Below are 12417 nucleotides of genomic sequence, written 5' to 3' on the forward strand. Positions count from 1 at the left end.
CAGGATTTCTTTCCGAATTCCAACCCGGGAGATAAAGCGGAAGAGTGCTTCCACAATACTGCTTGCTGAGATATTGCAGAGAGGCACTGCTTCCGGATATCGCATTGCATAGTCCACTAGAACTAAAATAAAGCGATATCCCCATGCTGACCGATCTAATGGCCCGACGAGATCCATCCCAATTCACTCAAACGGGGTCTCGATTAGAGGAAGAGGGCGCAACGGCACTTTTGGAGAGGCTGCATGATTTACTAATTGGCATTCACGGCATGCCGCACACCACTGACGGACATCTCCGTGAATCCCTGGCCAATAGAACTGGGCCATTATTCGGGCTAGTGTTTTGTCTTGCCCCAAGTGTCCAGCCATGGGATTAAAGTGAGCCGCATGGAACACGAGTTCCCTATGGCTCTTTGTGATTAACAACTGGGTTACTTGTTCCTTAGTTTGAGTGCCCTGCATCACTCGGTACAATCTCTCTTTAATAATGGCAAAATAGAGGAAGGTCGGTGCCGCGCTTGGCTGAAGAGTTTGACCATCGATTACTCTCACTTCGTCAAACACATGCCGCAGAGTCTTATCTCGTGGCTGCTCTAACGGGAAATCCCCAAGAGAATCCCCGAGAGAAGGAGGAGGAGCGGGCTGTTCCTCACTCTGACGTGGTGTTGACGTAGATGGCTCTGTGACAGGTTGTCCAACCAATGGCACACCAGGATCTTCCCATGATCTACTAGGGCAGGACCCACTATGTGTTAAATACTCCATTAATTCTTTAAATCCTGGCCAATCAGTACCCAAAATCAATGAGTGGGTAAGACGAGGATTAACCGCCGCCTTTATTCTATGCGTTTGGCCCCGGAATAGAATATGGACAGACACTAGTGGGTAATGGTGAACATCCCCGTGCACACACAACACCTTCACTGCTTGTGCTCCCCCCAATGCCTCACCTTGCACCAGGCGTTGGTGAATTGAGGTCTGATTACAACCGGAATCCACCAAAGTGTGATATGTATCCCCTTGAATACTCACCGGTATGCGATATGTTCCGGCCTGGTCGGGGGGGGTTTCTGGCGCATCAGGGATCCGGATGACAGCACCCACCTCCCTTGTGAAGCTCTGACTCTGGAGATGCTCCGATTCCCCGCCGTGCCAGCACACCAGCCCAGGCTTTCCCTCTGCACTGGTACTATGGGTGTCACTCACCTGAGGGGGAGACAACACAGACACAGAAGAGGGAGATGGGAGGACACCACGGGTGCGATGGGCCGGCTGGGGAGGAGCCAGCCGCCTTCGTGGCAGGGGAACGGGGTGGAGAGAAGGACAAGAGACAGGAGAGAGAGAGAGAAAAGAGAAGTAAGGGGAGACGCCTCGTCTGCCTGCTGTCAAAGCCTCCTCCAGATGGTCCTCTGCCAGCTTGATGGCTCATTCCAGCGATGCCGGGCGGTGACACTGGACCCATTCCGCTGTTCCTTCCAGAAGTTGAGAGATAAACTGCTCCAGTGCCACCAGATCGATGATCTCATCGGCGTTGCGGTCTTCCGCCCTCAGCCACCGCCAGCAGGCGTCCTGGAGTTGCTGGCCGAATGCAAACAGCCGGCCGACCTCCTCCAGTGCCAGCGTCCGGAAGCGCTGACAAAGTCGCTCTGGGGAGTGGCCGAGCTGCTGCAGAATGGCTTTCTTTAGGTCAGCATAGACCAGTCGGTTGTCAGCAGGGAGCTGCTGCGCTGCGAGCTGTGCCTCACCAGTCAGGAGTGGGAGGAGGCACGCCGCACGCTACTCCTGCAGCCACCCCCATACCTCGGCTGCTTGCTCAAAGAGAGCGAGGAACGCTTCCGGATCGTCTTACGGTCCCATCTTTGTGAGGGTGGCGGCAGCGGTGGCCGATGGCCCTGCTGACGTGAGCAGGTGCCAGAACACCTGGTGATCTTCCTGCTGGGCCAGCATCAAGGCTTCGAAGTGCTGCTGATGCTCCTTCTGGAGGGTGATCAGCGCTTGATGCTGGTTCTGCTGGGTGGTAGTGAGGGCAAGGATGAGCTCTTCGAATGGGGAGGACTCCATGGGGTGGTTCCCTTCTGTATCTTCCGGGTTTCAGCACCACTGTAGTAATCCCTGATGTGGGTGGAGCACAGAAGCACGGCAGGTGAGAGTTGGTGTTCACACAGACACTTTATTTTACTTATTTTCATCAGCTTTTCAGCTTCTCTCACTCACACAATCACACATGCAACACACGTGTTCTGGTCGGGGGAGACTCTTCTCTGTTCTCCCCCTCCTTTTATACTCCATCCCTGCAACAAATAAACACACACACACATTAATTGACACCAGGTGTAATGACTTAGCCACTTACCTTCTCCGACCCCGCCGTCCATTCACAGACGGCTGTTTGGCCACGCCCCCACTGCCACATTTTGTGTTCCACAAGGTTCTGTCTTGGGTCCACTGCTTTTTTCTTTATATGTGTTACCTCTGGGTGATATTATTCATAAACATTGTATTAGTTTCCACTGTTATGCTGATGACACACAGCTTCTGCAAAACCTGATGAGCGACACCAGCTTAATAGAATTGAGGAATGTGTAAAGGACATTAGACACTGGATGCTTATTAATTTCCTTCTTCTTAACTCTGACAAGACTGAAGTACTTGTACTAGGACCACATGCAGCTAGAAGTAAGTTTTCTGATTATGGTCTATCTGTGTGTAACTTGGAGATCTGTGACAACGTGATTTCTGATCATATGCCTGTGTTGTTTGAAGTTGCCTTTTCCAGTGCTGAGGTTAAAACTGGCGCTTCTGTTCAGAAATGTCAGATTGTTAACTCTTGTACTGCTCGTCAGTTCTCTGTTGCTTTTGATCAGCTCTGTGACCGTCCTGCCTCTGTTAACACAGAGGAGCTCAGCTCCTGGTTTCATTCCTCCTGCCGTACCATACTGGACTCTGTGGCTCCAATAAAAACTGTGCAGTCCAAAACTAAATCTGAGCCATGGTTCAATGAGGAAACTCGCGCGGCTAGGCGGGAGTGCTGCAAAGCTGAGCGAAAGTGGAAGAAGGACAGGCTGGAGGTTTCCTTCCAAATTCTAAAAAGCTGCTGGCAATGCTACCAGAATACCGTTAAGGAGACCAAAAGACAATACCTGTCAAATATCATTGAGTCCAATCGTCAAAACCCACGAGTGCTATTTAAGACCATTGACACTGTTCTTAATGCCCCACAGCCTGTCAGCGTGGAGGCATCTCCTGAAATGTGCAATAGCTTCCTCCACTTCTTTACTGATAAGGTTGCTACTGCTAGGGCTCTCATCTCAGCTCCTGCATCAGACCCCTCGGACTCTGCTCCTTGTTCTGTAGCTCTTGATAAGTTTGAGCCTGTGTCTCTGTCATTTTTAGAAGATCTGGTCAGCCATATTAAGCCTTCAGGTTCTCCCTGTGACGCTGTCTCTCCTCGTCTCTTTAAAGAGGTTTTTCCTAGTATAGGGCAGTCAGTCCTGGCTATCATAAACAGCATTCTGTCTTCTGGTGTTGTCCCCCTGAGTTTTAAACATGCAGTGGTGCAACCACTACTTAAGAAACCTGGCCTTGATCATAGTGTGCTGGCCAATTTCAGACCCATCTCTAAGCTAAGAGACCATCAGTGTCTAAGAGTTTTTTTTTTTTTTTGTTCGTTTCCGTTTCCGGTTGAGAGTACGTCGTGTGCATTCTGGCTGCCACTTCTCACTAGAGCTTTTTTTATTTTATTTTTTTTCTTTTTCTATTTTCATTTTATTTATTTATTTATTTATTTTTGTGTGTGTTTGTGTAGTTTGATGTTTGTTTGAGTGTTTTGTCCGCTGGTTGTGGTGTAGCTCCAGACCCAGTTTTGGGCGTTGGTTTCCCTCCAGGCCTTGGTTCGCCGCGGGTGATGCCTGCGCTCCCAGCAATAGACTGCAGTGAGCTCGTTGCTCATTTAACATCGTGGTTGTCCAGCGCGCTGCGCTTTGACGCTTGGCGTGATGTTCCGAGCAATGTTGCTCGGTGGCGTTGCGGCGGCTGTGCAGGCGGTTTGGGACACACCAGCGCTCTGCATGGCGGAGCTTCTCTGCTCGCTTTGTGGATCCATGGCGTGGTGCCTGAGCGATGTGGCTGGCGGCATCACGGCGGCGGTGCTGGAGATGTGGGACTTGTTTTCATGCGCCTTTTGGTGGGACTGTGGCTGCTACACCACGGGAATTACATCCTGACCCCTACTTGGTGGACTTTTTATTTTTTATTTTATTTAATTATTATTATTTTTATTTTCTTTATTTTTTCTTTATTTTTTTTCCTTGTCTATAATTGTAAAGCGTCCTTGGGTTTTTTGAAAGGCGCTATATAAATCTAACTTATTATTATTATTATTATTATTATTATTATTATTATTATTATTATAAGCTGCCTTTTATTTCAAAAATTTTGGAGAAAGTTGTTCATGCTCAGTTGAAGTCATTTTTAGATGAGCATGGTGTCCTGGAAGTCTTTCAGTCCGGTTTTAAAACTCTGCATAGCACAGAGTCAGCTCTATTAAGGGTTTTTAATGACATCCTCATGGCTAATGACTCTGGTGACCATGTAATTCTTGTTCTGTTGGACCTAACTGCGGCCTTTGACACTGTGGACCACAACATCTTAGTGGCTCGGTTACACCGCCTAGTGGGTATTCATGGTATTGCTCTGGAATGGTTAAAATCATATCTGGCTGACAGAAGCATGAGTGTAAGCCTTGGAAATTTGGAGTCCAGCTCTGCTCCACTGTTGTATGGGGTTCCACAGGGGTCCATTTTAGGGCCGCTGCTTTTTTCTTTGTATTTATTGCCCCTGGGCTCCATCCTGAGAAAGCATGGCATCTCCTTTCATTTTTACACAGACAATAGTCAGATATATGTGCCACTGAAGAAAAAAAATGCTTTCTCCCTCACACCACTTCTGTCATGTCTCGAAGACATCAAGGCCTGGATGGCCTTGAACTTTTTAAATTTTAATGAAAATAAAACAGAAGTGATGGTGTTTGGCCCCAGTGGCTCTTGTGAACTCTCGCCCATTGATTTGGGCCCTTTGGCAGACTATGTAAAGCCAACAGTCACAAACTTGGGTTTTAAGATGGACAGTGATTTTAAATTGGATCGGCAAATTAGTTCTGTAGTGAAGTCCAGCTTCTTTCAAATTAGGCAGCTGGCAAAGGTGAAGCCTTTCCTTGCACAAACGCACTTTGAGACAGTAATCCACGCCTTCATAACATCTCGGCTGGATTACTGTAATGCACTTTATTTTGGAGTCAGCCAGTCCTCCCTCGCACGTCTCCAGCTGGTGCAAAATGCAGCCACTCACCTCCTAACTGGAGCACGTAAGAGGGAGCACATAACTCCCATCCTGGCCTCCCTCCACTGGCTGCCTGTGCATTTTAGAGTCCATTTTAAGATTCTTTTATTTGTTTTTAAGTCTTTAAATGGTCTCGCCCCCCCCCTTACCTCTCTGAGCTCCTTCAACCCTATGCTCCTGCTCGGTGCCTCAGGTCAGCTGATCTGCTGCTCCTGGAGGTACCGAGGTCCAAACAGAGGCTCAGAGGGGACAAAGCTTTCTCCACTGCTGCTCCAAAATTATGGAATAAGCTACCATTGCACATTAGGCAAGCCTCCTCACTGTCCATTTTTAAAACCAGTCTTAAAACCCATTTTTACTCCTTGGCTTTTAACTCCGCATGAGACTCTGCTCTTGTTTTAGTGTTTTATGGTTTGCTTTTATTTATTGTTTTATTGTTTCTAATTGTTTTTAAAAAATAACGAAACAACTGTTCTACTGTCTGTTTTATTTATTTCATTGCTTTTAATTGTTTTATGTCTTTATGTACAGTACCTTGTTTTCAACTATGGTTGTTTTAAAGTGCTATATAAATAAAGTTGAGTTCAGTTGAGTTGAGTTGATTACACAGTAACTCTGGATGGCCTTTCTGTTTCTTCACGTGCAGCAGTAAAAGACCTCGGAGTGATTATTGACCCCAATCTTTCATTCAAATCTCACATTGATAACATTACCCAGATAGCTTTCTTTCATCTCAGAAATATTGCTAAGATAAGAAATTTAATGTCACTACATGTCGCGGAAAAACTAGTTCATGCTTTCGTTACCTCCAGGTTGGATGACTGTAATGCCTTACTGTCTGGATGTTCCAATAAGTGCATAAACAAGCTCCAGTTAGTTCAAAATGCAACAGCAAGAGTCCTTACTAGAACTAGAAAATATGACCACATCACCCCTGTCTTATCCAAACTGCATTGGCTCCTGATCAAATTTCGTATTGATTATAAAATACTACTTTTGACCTTCAAAGCATTGAATGGTCTCGCACCACAGTACCTGAGTGAACCTCCACTCCTCTATGACCCGCCACGCCTACTTAGATCAAAAGGTGCAGGCTATCTGCTGGTACCTCATATAGTGAAGGCTACATCAGGGGGCAGAGCCTTTTCTTACAAAGCCCCACAGTTATGGAACAGCCTTCCAAGTAGTGTTCAGGAATAAGACACAGTCTTGGTATTTAAGTTTAGGCTGAAAACATATCTGTTTTGTCAAGCCTTTTGTTAATGGTGTTTATGAGGTAAAGGTGTAGATCTGGAGGGTCCTCAGACATAGTGTTTTGGTAAACTAGGATGTATGGATGCTGTCAGTCCCCCACTTGCTTGCTCACTCGAGTTTGTTGATGGTGTAGTGGCTGGCTGCTTTATATCCTGGGGCTCCCTCATGCCTGTGTTACCTTCTGGCTCTCCCCCTTTAGTTATGCTGTCATAGTTAGTTGCCGGAGTCCCTGCTAGTACTCAGTGCAATATGTATACTGTTCCTACTTATTCAGGTGACATTGGGCATACCTAACAACCTGTGTTTTCTCTCTCTTCTCTCCCTCCCCCCCACCAAATCTGTCCCTTTGAGTTACATGTCGGTCCTGGGATCGAGATGCTGACCTCTTCTGCTCCTCGGACCTGCCTGATCCATCCTGGTGCCCTGTGTCTGGTTGGAGTCTCATCGCATCGCTCCTGTGGAGGGCGGCCCCATGTGGACAGTTGGGGGTCACACCTGGAGGATGCTCTGGACTCTTGCAGTGGTGCTTTTGTGGCTGGGGACTATAGTTGACTTGCTGACTTTGGGACTGGAGTTGTCATGAACGGTTTTGCGCTCGGGTTTCCATCGGTGGGGGGGGGGGGGGGGGTTATAGCATCAATGAAGCTGACTTTATGTTAGGACTGTTAATGTTATAGTCATGTTGTCTGTTGTTGCCCAAATGAGGATGGGTTCCCTTTTGAGTCTGGTTCCTCTTGAGGTTTCTTCCTCATATCGTCTGAGGGAGATTTTCCATGCCACTGTCTCCACAGGTGTGCTCATTGGGGATAGATTAGGGATAAAATTAGCTCATATTTTAAGTCATTCAAATTCTGTAAAGCTGCTTTGTGACAATGTTTATTGTTAAAAGCACTATACAAATAAACTTGACTTGACTTGACTTCTTCATATGGGACTGGAGATGTCTTAGGTTGAACAGGCCGCTGTCTGACCAAAACTGTATGTGAACACCCTTGTCTAAGTCCTGAAAAGCATCCAGCAGCATGAGACAGAACAGGATGGAGAAGAGGGTTGGAGAAAGAACACAACCTTGCTTTGTGCCTTTGGTAACAGGGAATGGTTCAGCTGAATCTCCAGACTCCTGTATTCTTGCCAGCATACCCTCGTGAAAGGACTGGATGATTGCTATGATCCTGTCTGGACAACCAAGTTTTTGTAGGATTGTCCAAAGGTCATCACGGTTGATTGTGTCGAATGCTTTAGTCAGATCAATGAACACCATGTAGAGGTCCATATTTTGCTCTCTGCACTTCTCTTGAATCTGCCTTATGGCAAATATTATGTCTGCTGTTCCTCGTCTTGGCCTGAGCCCACATTGTGATTCTGGATATACTGACTCAACAAGTTCCTCTCACATCCTTTTTAGGAGAACTCATGCCAATATCTTTCCTGTGATTGAAAGAAGAGATATGCCCCTGTGGTTGTCACAAATGGTCGGCTTACCTTTACACTTGTAAAGGTGTACAGTAGAGGCGTCTTTGAAATCTTGGGGTACAGCTCCCTTGTCCCAGATCAGAACAAACAGTTGGGTAAGTTTTGTTGTCATGCAGGTGTCCCCATACTTGTGTATCTCGGCGGGGATGCCATCTGTAGAGGTCTGTCTGATGGCTCTGGTGACCTCGTCTAGTGACGGTGGCAGATTTAGTTTCTCCATTAATTGCCTTTGGGGAATCGCTTCTAGAGCTTCCTCTGATATTGCTGAAGGGCAGTTGAGCAAGGTGTTGAAGTGCTCTGCCTAACTACAGTATCGCTGCCTTGTCAGTGAGAAGCGTCTTGCCGTCTGATGAATGAATGGGTGTGCTGTCACTTGCCTTTGGACCATACACAGCCCTAAGACCTTCATAAAACAGTTTGGTGTTTTTCTTGTCAGCTACTTCTTGAAGCTCCCTGGCCTTTCTATCCCACCACGAGTCCCTCATCTGGTGAAGCTTTTTCTGAAGAAGAAGAAGAAGAAGAAGAAGAAGAAAAAGAATGCCTTTATTCTCACTCCACAAAGGTACAATGAAATTTAGTTCATCATAGGAGAGCAAAGTTGCTGCTTACTTGCACGCCACCACTCTTGGGCACTTCAACTCAAGGCCGTCCCATGTTAACCTAACTGCATATCCTTGAACTGTGGGGGAAGCCAGAGCACCCGGAGGAAACCCACGCAGACACAGGGAGAACATGCAAACTCCACACAGAAAGGCCTCTGTCAGCCACTGGGCCCAAACCCAGAACCTTCTTGCTGTCAGGCGACAGTACTAACCACTTACACCGCTGGATAGTGCATTTTGCATGGAGGTATGACAACTTTTTTGCAGAAGATATTTTATTTGCAATATAGCTTTGATGGGTACTATGCATCTTTTCTAATAGCTCTGAGATCACATCATCATTTTCGTCAAACCAATCTTGATGTTTACATTTGACGAAGCCCAGGACATCCACATTAGCAGAGTAGGTGGCATCTCTGAGCTGCTTCCATGCTACATCAACATTGATGCTCTCAAATTCCTCTGAAAGATCTGCTTCCTTGATCTTTTCCTGTAGCTCCACTTGAGTAGATATTTTCTTGATACCTTAAGTGTTGCACTTATGTGGTGGTTTCACTCTAGTGTTCTGCCTCTTAGGAGTCACAGGGAGACACATTTTGCTCCTGACCATCCTGTGATCAGTCCAGTACTCAGCCCCCTGCACTGCCCTTGTCAGCTTGACATCACGGACATCCCTCTGTCTAACAATTACATCACCAAGTAAATGTCATTGCTTGGACCAGGGGTGCATCCAGGTAGTTTTAAACTTGTTGGCCTGTTAGAAGATGGTATTCATAATTACCAGGTTATGTGTACTGCATTTCTCGAAGAGGAGAAGACCATTAGCATTACTTTTACCTATTCCATGTTTACCAACTATGTTTCACCAAATGTTTGGCTCACAGCCAACACGGGCATTAAAATCGCCAAGAATGAGGACTTTGTTGTTCCAAGGTGTTTCTTTGATAACCCTATCCAGATCCTCGTAGAAGGCTTCTTTCACATCATCACTGTGAGTCATAGTAGGAGCATAGGTGCTGAGTATAGTTGCATGTCACCCCCCTGAGAGATTGATACGGATGCTAATCAGTCTCTCGCTGACTATCTTTGGAAGCTTATCTAGACTCCAAGCAATTGATTTATGGATAGCAAACCCAACACCTCCAGTCCTGGGCTGACCCACAGGCTTATCGATCAAATAGAATGTGTACCCTGCACTGACCTCCTCCAGAGTGGACTTTCCAGTGAGTCTGGTTTCACTGAGAGCTGCTATATCAAGGTTATATTTGTCGAGCATTTTTGCCACTAGGGCCGTTCTTCATTCTGGCCTAGAACTGCTATCCAGAAGGGTCCGGACATTCCATGATGCAAAGTTCATGATGTGCTTCTGTGTAGTTTTTTGACTGCAGATGTGGATGCTCAGCTAGGCGTGGTGAACTGGCAGGGTTCATATGGAGTAGGCATTGTTTAGGGTCCCTTTTCAGTACCTTTCCCCATGTGGGGAGAGCATCACTGTCCCTAAAAAGGGGTGCTCTGTCACCCATGCAGAATACGAGTACCACATCTACCCTGGTCTACAGCAAACAACCATCACACATGGGCCGCCTAAGTGCAAGATTCTGGCTAGGGACTCCCAGCAGCATCCTCAGCCTATCCCCATCACCACACAACTTTGTTCAGCCAGTGAAATAAAAGGTCAGATGGATGGAAGTCATCTAGTGTTGCAGGATGACCTGCACCTGAGTTGATTATAGTGAGAAAGGTGTGTGCACTCCCAGTCCCACTCTCTTGTCCAATTCAAATTCAAAACACTTTATTTGTCCCCTAGGGGCAATATAAAGGCACACAGAGAAGTACAGTTAAACACATAATTAAAAAAAAAAGAAAATTAAACATTTGATGTTTATCTGTCGCCAGTGCGAAGATGACCATTACATCTGAGTAATTGATTAGGTTCTGTGTGTTCAAAGATGACTGATGAGGCCAATTCGAGCACGAAAGTATCGACCACAGGTTGGGCACAAATGTTTAGTAATAGCTAATGAGGTGCCTGCTGCCCTCAGCCTATGGACTTCACGTTTCCTCCTACACTCTGCCAAGCATGAAGACTCGGCATCATTAAAGCCTTTATTTATGGCAGCACTCCAGGAAGGGTGGTCTTGTGTGAGGCTTTCCCACGAGTCGATGCAAATTCCAAATTGTTTCAGAGACACCTTGAGACTCTCTTTGAATTTTTTACACTGACCTCCAATGGATCTTTTTTCAGATGACAGTTCACCATAAAGAAGCTGTCTGGGGAGTCGTGAATCAGACATGCAACAAATGTGGCCCGCCCAGTGAACCTGAAACAACTGCAGAATGGAATAGATTGATGGAAGATTAGCGCATGACAGGACTTCAGTGTCTGGAACTTTGTCTTGCCACTTAATATTCAGCAGCCGGCAAAGGCAAGTAATGTGAAAATGATTCGATTTTTTAGCAAGTCTGGCATAGATGGTCCAGATTTCGCAGGCATACAACAGGGTGGTGACGACAACTGCCTTGTACACTAATAACTTTGTTGATAGGTGGATGCCTCTACGCTCCCAAACTTTGGAGTGGAGTCAGCCAAAGGCAACACTTGCCTTTGCTATTCTACAGTTGACTTCATCATCTATGTGTAGAACCCTTGACAAGGTACTGCCTAGATAAGTTAATTTTTCCACCACTTTGAGGTTCGATCCATACACTTGAATCAAGGGTTCAGCATGCAGTTTTCCTGGAGCTGGCTGATGCATTACTTCAGTCTTCTTTATATTGATGGTTTACCCAAAGTTATCACAAGCATGAGAAAACTGATCCATGATTTGCTGCATGTTGGATTCCGAATCAGCATTTAGAGCACAGTCATCAGCGAAGAGCAAGTCTCAGATGACGGAAGATTTTACCTTGGTCACAGCATTCAGACATCGTGGGTTGAAAAGCTTCCCATCTGTTCATATCTGATGCTGATTCCTGGGTCAGCCTGGTTAAAAGCATCAGTCAATATGGCAGAGAACATTATACTGAACAGTGTTGGGGCTAAAACACAACCTTGCTTGACGCCATTGCACACTGTAAAATCAGGGGATGCCTCACCGTCATCTAAAATGTGAGCCATCATACCATCATGGAACTGGCATACTATAGTGATGAACTGATCAGGACATCCAAATTTGGCCATTATCTTCCACAGTCCATCGTGGCAGACAGAGTCGAAGGCCTTTGTTAGATTAGATAAGATTAGATTAGATTAGATAAAACTTTATTGATCCCTTTGGGTGGGTTCCCTCAGGAAAATTAAGATTCCAGCAGCATCATTACAGATAAACAGAGAAAATAAATAGAGAAAACTTCTAGATAAATTTAAATAAATTAAGTATTTACATACATAAAAATTACTATATTAGATTTATTGTTAATGCTTAAAACTATTCCTGTGCCATTCTTGTGGTCTCAAGGCATTTATAAACAAAAGTGAGGCCATGGCTCTGCGTATATGCTTTAATGTTGATAGTAAAATATTGGCAAAAATAATGGCCCTAAGGCTTGAAACAGTTCTGCCACGTATTATACATACTGATCGAGTAGGTTTTATAAAAGGTAGATCTTCTCCTGATAACTTACACAAGCTTCTACATCTAATGTGGCTAAATTCTTCCAGCACAGTACCAATAGCCACCATTTCACTGGATGCTGAGAAGGCCTTTGACAGGGTTGAGTGGGCGTTTTTACATGTGGCTCTCTCATGGTT

This window comes from Neoarius graeffei, chromosome 1, assembly GCF_027579695.1.
Source record: "Neoarius graeffei isolate fNeoGra1 chromosome 1, fNeoGra1.pri, whole genome shotgun sequence".
In the NCBI taxonomy this organism is placed as follows: Eukaryota; Metazoa; Chordata; class Actinopteri; order Siluriformes; family Ariidae; genus Neoarius; species Neoarius graeffei.